This window comes from Pinus tabuliformis, chromosome Q (assembly GCF_031772625.1).
Source record: "Pinus tabuliformis cultivar Carrire ecotype Pingquan chromosome Q, CPIR1, whole genome shotgun sequence".
NCBI lineage: Eukaryota > Viridiplantae > Streptophyta > Pinopsida > Pinales > Pinaceae > Pinus > Pinus tabuliformis.
In genome coordinates this window covers 758,094,826-758,105,812 of record NC_142296.1, presented here as the reverse complement: position 1 = coordinate 758,105,812, position 10,987 = coordinate 758,094,826, and positions in this window count along the sequence as shown.

Below are 10,987 nucleotides of genomic sequence, written 5' to 3'. Positions count from 1 at the left end.
TGCCCCCACTTAACACTGCTTATGCATCACTCATTCGCAATAGGTTAACAGGTTCCTTTGATATCCAATTCTAACAATAGTTTTAGACCATCTTTGTGTTTTGCTTCCTCACATAATCTGTGTCTCCAGATATTTTTCCTTCTACACTCCCATACTCCCATACACTCGTTTCCTTCTACTCAGACCAATCATCTTCAACTTTGATTTCAAACCAAGAAAGGGGTTCAAGGTTTCTACAATTTCAAATTCAATTAAAATGATTTCAGTTTCTTGGAATTTTCTCTGGAGCAATCTTTGCTGCCCCAAAACTGTTTATACCCTTTTCCATAAGTAGGATACATACGCAGCGACATTTTTCACTCAAACCCTGAAAAAGAACAAGCCTTCAGGGAATTTCGTCTGGATCTTTTATCATTAATGTAAACAAAGAAACACAATTTATAAATTCCCACTGTTTTCTTGAAAAAGGAATCAGAAGAATTTACATTTTAAATGGCAAATATGAATACTTTCGAAATTGTGATGAGTTTCTTCTTCCGTATCTATCACATAAGTAGTTTTAGTGCCACCCCATTGTTGGCCACTCTTCGCTGCTACATCTGTAACCTGGACACTTTGCCTACTTCAATCGCCCTGCACAGTTCAGATCTCTCTTGCTACAGGATCTACGCATCAATTCTGCACTCAATGGCTCCACAATTATAGCCCCAAGCATAATTTGTCAGGGATTACCCTAGATTTGTCACGGTAACAATCTAGAAAGCAAATACTCAAAACTAATTGATTGAATATATATATATATATAACAATAGTGTGGAGATATTTTTTCAGCCCATCGAAATAACTCATGATGTGGAATACAGTTCTTGCTTTCAGACCTTTATGGACCAACTGAACATATCCATTCATTACCAATAATGGATTCTATGATACATTATGTAATCCATTTGTGGCCTTCTTATCCTAAGAATTGAACATTTAGGAATTATCATACAAGCCTCATTCATCATCCAGGGGCCAGGAAAAACTCTCGTTCAGGAAGTAGTAGTAGTTTACAATTAGGGTTTTCATTCAGGGAGTAGTAGATCTGCATCTTGCAACAATTGCACAACTTCTTTCATAGAAGGCCGCAACGCTGGCAGTTTGTGTGTACAGGATATTGCAATTCTCAAAGTCTGAAGCATTTCTTCCTTAAATGAATTGGAAATCTTCGAGTCAAGAACCACAAGTGCATCTTCCTTCTCATATATTTTTTATGAAGTCCAATAAAGAATATCCTTGTTCTCCCAAACTCTTGTTCAATGGCTCATTTGCCAGTTATGACCTCCAGCAAAACCACAACAAAACCGTAAACATCGTTTTTTTCTTGCGACCTTCAAGGAGTATGCATGTTCTACCAGAAAAATAGATAAACAAGGTGCAATTCAGGGTTCATCCATTTGCAGAACCTTGTGTGGGAAACATCAAGGAAAAAAATGGAACACATAGGCTAGGCAAAAGGGATGGTAAATTTACTAGGAGCAATGTAACCGTGAGTGCCTACAAAAATTGTTGAATCCCCTCCTCTGTTACAAGCTTGAAGAACTTTTGCAACACCAAAATCAGTAATCTTGGCCTCATAAAATTGATCCACCAAGATATTGGTAGACTTGACATCTCTATGAATAATTGCAGGGGAGCAATCGTGGTGAAGATAAGATAATCCATGAGCTGTCCTTAATGCAATCTTATGTCATGTTGGCCAATCCGAATTATTATTGCTATGCAAATCTTGAAACAGGTTCCCATTAGGCATGTATTCATAGACCAACACATTAGACTGCCTGTTGGACATATAACAATAGAGCTTCACTATGTTTCTGTGGCGAATGGTTCCCAATGTTTCAACTTCTTCCTTGGACAATCGATGGTCATACTCTCACAGTAAATGCTTCCCACTTCGTTATTCTTCTTCTTATGTTTGTCCGTACTGAAATCATCTATATCCATTTTGGAGGTCGTCCAGAGGTGCTTCACTGCCACTGTTTCATTGTTGTGTATGTCAGCGCGATAAACCTTGCTGGATGCCCCACTTCCAATTACATTTGCTTTGTCTTTCAATAATAAAACCCTAGAAATCTCTTCTGCATTGAAGCTCAAGTTATGAAAATTTGTGATTTTCAATGTTGAGTTTTCTGTTTTCTCCAGCCTATCTGCTTGGTGACGAACATACCTCCGGAAAAATACAAGTCCAATGACGAATATTAATGCTGTTGTTATCGCTCAGAAATTGTCCTGGTTGTGGAAGGAGATCTCTGAGATAACCTTTTCAACCAATCTTTGGGTTGGAAACTGACCTTTCCAACCGAGGGGCTCCCTCTCTGAATCAACTACCCAATGTCACTTAGGCAGCTGCTCATGTAATTAAGCAATGGCCAGATCTTTGGTAAGTGAGATATTCAAAAGAAATTTGGTTGGGCAGGAGAGGGTATCCATTGGGCGATGGAGTCACAGGCTCTGGAAGATAACCAAAGGTTTGCTGGATGTTTGGTCGAATGAGCAAAGGCTTGACAGAGGCAAGGTAGAAAAATGTTTTCTTAGACATAAAATTTAAGATCAGTTAACAGATGAAAAGAGAAACACAATCCACTACAAAGGAGCACCTAACAGAGGGCGAATTCCAATGAAGTAGCTTTAGAAGGAAAAGCTTGCACGTATTGATTACTATATTTCAGAGCATCTAACTTGGACGAAATCTGAAATATTTTCCCTTAATAAGATACTGAAGAAAGATAATATGAATGGAAAACAATCACATGAAAGAACACAGACTAGAAAGCACTTTTCATATGAATCTCTATGGCCAAAGCTCTGGTACTTCTGATCCAGAGAATTTGATTAAAGTTCAGAAACACTGTTACAAAAATTGGCCCATGAAATTCCTCAGGACCCAACCCCTGACTATTACAAATCATCCCTTCAATAAACAAAATAATAACCATATGTTACTGGTTTACTGGAAATAAAATCAATTAAAATCATAACAAATAAGCTAAAAATAAAAGTTGTTGCAATGGATTCGAATTGCTGTAGCTGCTGATGGATTTATCCTATGCCTGAAGATTTGGAACTTTTATTGCCACTTGTGTTTTCACTGCCAACTATGTCCTGCAAATCTGGAATTGCTGATTTGGTGCCAATCAATCATCAGTCCACAAAATTTGGAGTAAATTTTGACCTGCTAATTTCTCCTGGAATGCTTTGTCTTCGATGGATTTGAATGCTCATTTTGTGGCCTAGAATCTGCAGCAAGTTCTTATTTTATGTTCCTCAAAATCTAGAAACAATTTAAGTCTGATTTTATGCCTGGAAATGCTCAAATAATCTCTTTTTAGATGTACTGCCACTTGAGCCTGCCATTTGTTGCTGACAGTCTTTATCCATTTTAATGTGCTCTCGATTGTGCATGCCAAAACAGTCCCTTTAAAGTTAAAAACGAAATATGACAAGAGAATAATCCTCTGCTTATTTCCAGCTAATTACCAAAGTCAATATTAGTTCGAAGGAATAAGAGTTAGCATAAAAATTTGGAGGAACTGATATCTTCAACAAAATTACTGTCACAATCTCCTCAATCATAGACATACATACTGCAAAGTGTGCAACAGAACAAACTGGTTGCATATAATGACCCCATTTTTGCTGTCCATATCCTCCCTGTTGGATTAACATTCGATTGCAAATTTTTGTACTCCACTGAGTCAATCTTGCAAAACTATGGTCATATATTGGTCTAATTCAGCATGCACATGATTGGGCTTATCTTTTGGTCACAAAATCTATTGAAGCTAACACTAAAGAAATTGGTTCCTTTGCTAGGAACTTTATCTCACCCTATATCTGAGTGAAGTGAAGAATGAAAAGTTCACAAAACAAGTCTCAAAAGGATCGAGAAGCATTCAAAACCCTTCCTCTTGAAGCTACAATTCTCAAAGTCCTCATAGAAAGCCGGATTCAAAATAGCTTCCAATTGATACATTCCAATTCTTGAAATCCTTTAAGTAATGTCAACTTCACAGGGTTGCAAAAGCGAGTTTGAACTTCTCCATTCCTTTATTATCACATTGTTTTTATAACAAGATAACAAGAAACTTGCATAATTGTCTCACTGCAACACTCGATTCTGCTACAAACTGGAGGAAGGATTGAACCATTGCCTCGAATGTTATAACTTTATGGCGATTATGACCCCATAGTTATTCAAACCAGACCTCTAGGAATTTGTAATACCACCATGAATTGTCTTCAAAACTTGTTAGTAAAAGTAAAAGTGCAATGCGCCCACCAATCAACTTTATTTGGCTATTATATCATCCTGTGAGCATGCTTGTATGATGTCTGCATTTAAACTCCTCAGAGAGCTCTATATTCCTGGTTTGGAACAAACAATCCTCAATAGCAAACACAACATATGTCAACAGGGGGTTTCACATGGGCTTTTCGCTTCAAAAGCATTCTGAAGTTTGTGACCAAAGTAGGAAGAACACTTGCAAACTAGGCGTTTTCCTTCATCTCTTCATCTGTCATAAATGCCCCTTAACTCAAATGACATCGAGTGCGTTTCTGACACAATTTCTTCCTGATGTAGAACCATCTCATATGAGAGAACATTTGTGGGACGATCTCTGTAGATATCACTGCAAAGGTCACAATAATTGGGCATTTGATATTTGTTTACAAACCCTGGGCATTGCAGTAAAATCTAGACTCCTTTAGAAAGATGCATACATGTCATTTGGCATTCAAATGCACTAATGGCGTTCCATATTGCTTGTAAACTGGCACATAGGGTTTTGAAAATTATCCTTCGCGGTCCATATATTAACACGAACCTTGCAACGCTTACTATGAAATCTGGATAGAAACCCTGTCCAGCTATTGTGGATCATGAGGCATTACTTTAAGAGACAATTACGAGATCAGTTTCAAAGCAGAGCTGTAGGAGATGGATCACACAACAGAGTAGAACTTTATGCTTTTTGGTAGATTCTGAAAATAGCAATAGAGAAAGGTTTAAATTGTCTACAGGTGATAAGAGATTCCAAACACATTGCAGAGAGGTCAAATGGAAATTTCAATCAGGAAAATTTGCAGCTGGCCCATCATTGGACGGAATCAGAGAAGCAAGGAAAGATTCCATGTCATTATCTTTTCAGCATGTCTGCAAGGGATAAATATGAAGGCTGATATATTGTTCAAGTAAGCACTGAGGATGCAGAACAGATGGATGGAGATGATTGAATACAAAGGCATAATAAAATAAATAGCAGGCATTTGTGAAGGAAGCAAAATAGACTGTGAAGAGGAAACAAAATATACTGTGAAGCTTTAGTTGAGGCTAGCTAGTACCCAGAGGCGATATGCCGTTGCTTTAACGTATTCCGAAAAGAGAACAGTGGGGTGCTGCAACAGTTGTGTATTTGAAAGCCATGGAGGTCATCCATCCATGAAGCTGCAGCTGTCAAACGAAGCGCAAGAGCCACCTGGAAACTATAGCTTTCTTCGGCCTGTGAAGCCCAATTCTGAGCGGCTGGAGGCTTGATCTGCTGTCTGCGTGCGTCCAACCAGTCTCTCATAGACCGCATTGGAGACGGCAGAATGGCTGCCAGTGGAAAATGTCGGTGGAACCAGCTATTATTTCTCTGTAATCCGCCCGTTGATTGCGAAAACCCTAATCCTGGCCCAACCCTTCTACGTTTGTAGCCATTGCTCCCATCGAATCCCCGCTGGCGAGCCCTGTTATCGGCAAATTCTTGTCTGTAAAATGACTTTGGTGCTGTATCTCTATGTAATTTTTGCCCAAATTTTGGTCCGGGGAGGGTTTCCATAAATGGGGCCGTCTGCGGGAAGGAAACCAGTCGGCATCGTTTCTGCAGTGGGAGGAGGAAAAGAAAACCCTGTTGAGAGCTGTATATTTGAAGCTGCGTAATGGTATTCCATGGTATCTACTGTGCCCTACCATGATTGTAAATTTTAAACCAATCTAACCAAGAATTTGAAGAATAACGACCCTAACCGGCAACCCCGCCCGCATTATTATGCACAGATTAACTAACAGGCGTTGCTGCTGCAAGAGAAACACGGAATAGCCATGGCGTGCGCGCGAATAAACAGAAATCACGACAGATACGGACGGAAACCCGGAAGTTTCGGCCCTGAGAATAAACAGAAGCCCGCCGAATATGCATGCCAGGTGTCAACCTGAGATTGAAAAGGACGACGAAACTCTGTTTCAATAGGAAGGCCTATCGGCCTAAACATACCGAGCCAAGGTATTTTAAATCTGTTTTGGTATATATTATGTGTGAGAGAGAATCAATTTTGTTTTTCACTCATAGATTGAAAGAAAGTGAGAAAAATAGAAACATCCGTTTGCATTTAGTATTCAAAGCTATTTCTAAGACACCGAATTCGTGTAATTATAGGAAGAAAATGAAAAAACTCTAAATAAATGAAATTTGTCTCCATTCGATTTAGAGATTTAAGAGTCTTAGTTAAGATTAAATGAATTTTGTCTCCATTCAATCTAGAGATTTAAGAGTCTTAGTTAACATTAAAAAGGCAGCTAGTGTTTCACTTTTTTCTGGCTTTTTTTTGCACTAATTATGTTGATAGGCGTTATCTATTGCGGGGTTCTTCTTAGTGACATTGTAGAGATTCACCATCCTCCACTATAAAGATTTGGATGATGTCTTGCCCTATAGAGATTTTATTTGGATGACATCTTACTCCACGTCATGGCTTGGAGTGGACATGACATCTTTCTCCAAGTCATGGTTTATAGTGGACTTCGTAGGCAAAACAGGGGGAGTGGTTCGAATGTTCGAAATCTATTCCTGTCTCCAGTATCAATGACAGATTCCTATTTCTCAAAGGAAGGCCATATCTTCTTCTTATTCTTCTACTAGCCAATCCTTTGAAATAGGTGCTCTCAGTGACTGTGATCTACGACCAACCTTCTTGTCAACATTCTTTGTTTCTATGATTTCTGTTCTTTCAACGTAGATACTTCAAATGAGAAGTTGCTTGAATCCCCTGGCCCGAATGTCGCATTCCTGGGCTCAACTCATATCCCATTTCCTACTCCACTGAAATGGATCATGTCTTCTTGTCCTTTGTCTTGATCCTATTCATAACCCATTCCTATTTCTTGGAACCCTGGTTTCCTGCTGAAATTTTGTAGTGTCACATCAAGGGTTTTGTTAATATAGCATACGAAATGGGCCACACAGTCCATTCCTTCTTCCCACAATTCCACATGTAATATACATTCCATAGGTAACATCAATGTAGCATGCAAAAGGTAAGGAGTTAGTTCCTTCTTCTCACAATTCCCCAAGTAACATTGGCTACTCACTTTTCCTCTGCAATTGGCTAGACTAACTAAAACCATGGTTCATTCTGGATATTTCTCAAGCGGTTGGAATGTGTGTGATTGTTCACTTTTCCTCTGCCAATGGTTGGACTAACTGAAACCATGGTTCATTCTAGATATCGCTTGATTGGTAAAGAATGCAAGCGGTTGGAATGTGTTTGAGAGTTCAATAGAGATGTCAGGTGGGCCTCATGCAAGGACCTCCCTTGCATGAGGTCCACATGCATATCGTTTTATTTTCTTTTATTTTTTAAATTACGATTTTAGCATTTTACCAGTTGAATATTTTTGTTTCCAGGTTTGTTGACATCTGTGATCTGTGCTCCTATCTTCCCCCTTACAAACTTTTTATAGGGAGGCTCCTCGAGCTAGACCAGGAAATGGTTCGAAAATTCCACTAGTTCATTGTACAAACTGACATTTATTACAATATACTTTGGGATTACTTCAATAATAGTGCATAGTGAAAATACCTCTAACCTTTGCAGCATTCTTCTGGAAAACATCGAGCAAGCTAGGGCGAATTATTACTACAACATCGAAACTGTTCTAGAAACAATGTAAATTTCATAAAATTTCATAGAAGATCAACATAATTTTATAATTCAATAGTTTCTTATCTTTTTCAAACTTGAAAACTCATTTTCTGGTCCTTTTGCACAACATTTCCAGAACATTCGAGATTAATACGGAAAATTGCAGAGCCAACTTGAAATTCATCAAGAAAAGGTTGGTAAAAAATTTAAATTTCCTAAACAGAATCTTCTATGAAAACGTTGTAAAATCGTTTAAATATTGTTAAGATATGCTCAAAGTTGTAAAATGATTTATGTAGTACCAAGTCTTTGCTTTTTCCTTGTACCTACAAATTCACACCTTGATGCAACAACTAAGGAAATGTATATACTTAACAGAGATCTGGCCACCATGAGTCATGATTTTAAATTTTGAATTTTGAAATGAATTTTTGATTAAAGCCAGTAAAAGGATTTCTATAGTACTAAGGCTTTTCTTTTTTCTTGTACCTTCAAATTCATAGCTTGATGCAACAACTAAGGAAACATATATACTTTAACGGAGATCTGGACACCATGAGTCATGCTTTTATATTTTGAATTTTGAAATGAACTTCTGAGTAAAGCAAGGTTTTTCTGTTTCTTCACTTTGCATAGAAACCCTTCTAGGCATCTAGATGATCAAAAGAAATTGGGGTATGAATTACCAAAGTTATTCAAAGATGAAATTGTAACAAAGACCTTAAATTTCTCTGCAACGAATGTGCTGTTGGTAATCGAATATACCATTTTTCCTTCATATAAAACCATTATTCATAACCCAAATTCTGACACTTTTACATTCATTTCAGACCATAAATCCATCACCTATCGACAATTCATATCCTACACTTCGTGGTCTATTATCATTATTTTTTTTAGCTTTTCTATGATTAGTAATTATTTATTCATGATTTACTAATGATAGTTTTTGCTAAGTTCATTTGCTGCAGGGTTCCACTGCCAAAATTCTTCATAAGCCTATAGGTGCAAATATCCAATTTGGAGTTTCGACATCTTAGCATGCTTCTTGGGAAAACCGAGGAAGGTTAATGTCGAAAATGATGTTATAACACCTTCCCATGAGTTGGATTGCACTCAGGTCACACATGTGGGTCTCTATAAGAAAATCAACACATCTACTCAAAATCTGCACAATTTTCAAACTACCAATTTTGACCTCGATTTGTGTGCAATTGGAGGTGAATTTGGAAAATGTGAGAGAATGGGTTTTCTAAAAATATAAAAAATTATCTATAACCAAAACATTTTCTCAATATTCACTTTGGTTGAAAATTTACACGTAGGTCTTTAAGGTAGTTTCGTACAAAAACATTGTTTTCCAGAACTCTAGAATCTTGCAAAAAGAGCCAAACAACCAAATTAGGGCACGCATTGAGAGGATATGGAGTTGAATGAGACAACTATAAGAGAGTTTTTCTTTAAAATATGACAAGTGAGGTTGCCCCCAAACCATTTTCCAAAATTTTCCATGGTTAGGAAGATATGCAAATATCTTTGGGGCCAATTTGTTAAAAATATGCAATTTTCTAGGATTAAGGAAAATGACAAATTCGCCTTGTAAATTTTATAAATGGCTTAGCCATGTAATGTGTGAAGGGGGGGAAGGATAGAATAAAAGAAATGTAATATGTTTTTGGCTTTGCCTCAAAAGGACTAGCAAGGCTATATGCATATGAATTTCTACTTTGAACTTTAATACAATTTTTATTCTGCACTCAATTTGTTGTAAGTGTTAATGTGTTTTGTATTTTTAAAAGAGTATTGCGTTAATTTAAACTTTCTCTTGGAGTAGAAAGAGCTCACCACCGCTTTGAAGCAAGTTTTGTAAACATCACAGGATAGAGGTAGCATGTTTGATTTAAATCTAGGTGTAGGGATTTTATTTTGAAAACATTTGTTAATTAGATATCATAATTTTGATTATGTACTTAAGACTATAATTTGTTTTTCATGAAATTAAATAGACACATCATCTTAAAATCGTTGCAAACTAATGAATTGTTATGATCAATGATTGTATTGCATAAATAATCCCTTTGTTACAGGTTTACGATTCGAATACTCAAAGTGCTTCTTAATTGGATAAACAAGAGATCGAGAACTCTATTTTTTTAATATGAATTGAAATTGATTTTCTACCTTATCGATTCAATATAATTTCTTGTAACATTGTGTTTCGGCAATCAAGTATTTGAAAGCAATGCAAAGAGACCATTAAATCATTGTTTGGAGTTGTAGTTTACTTTTAAAATTCATTATAATTGTAATTAGTTATTGATAGAATTGTTAGTTAATGTGCTTATGTTTGAATGATTTATTGATTTTAATTAATGTAATCTAAGGATAAAATAGTTTCTTATTTTGTAGTCTTTTAGATCTAAAGACTAAAAGCATGTCAATTAGAATCTGGGTTTACTTGGTTTCCTTTGAAACAACTGTAGAGTGATGAAAGAGGTTAGTTTGAATGCTTATTGATTTGTGTGATCCTCGGAATTAGATCAGTTGCAATATTGTTTGAATTATTTCCTTCGTTTAACATCGTTTGAGAGAATATGAATTCTGTTGGATTGAGATTTAGCATAAGTTTGATGTTGTTTTCAGTTAGTTTCGACTGATTTAAGATTCTTGCATTTAGATTAAATAGATATTAGTGTTTAATTTAAGATTTCCATTACGTAGATTAAGATTGAAATCATTTGAATGATAATTAGTTTTGTTTGATTTCAGATTTCTAAAGTTTATTGTTTGAATTGGAGTTAAGTTTTACTTGCATTGAGATTAAGTTTGATTGATTTACTTTACTTATATTGAGGTTTAAATTGTTTATTTGCATTTTGTACTTAATTCAATATGAATTTAATGTTAATTTAAGTTAGATGCTCTGATCTTGAGCTTGCACCTCTAAGTCTTACGATTCGGGATTGATAGTTTAATGTTGGAACTATAACACATATAATTTCCCCAACATTTTTGGTGTCATTTACGGGGAGGTACT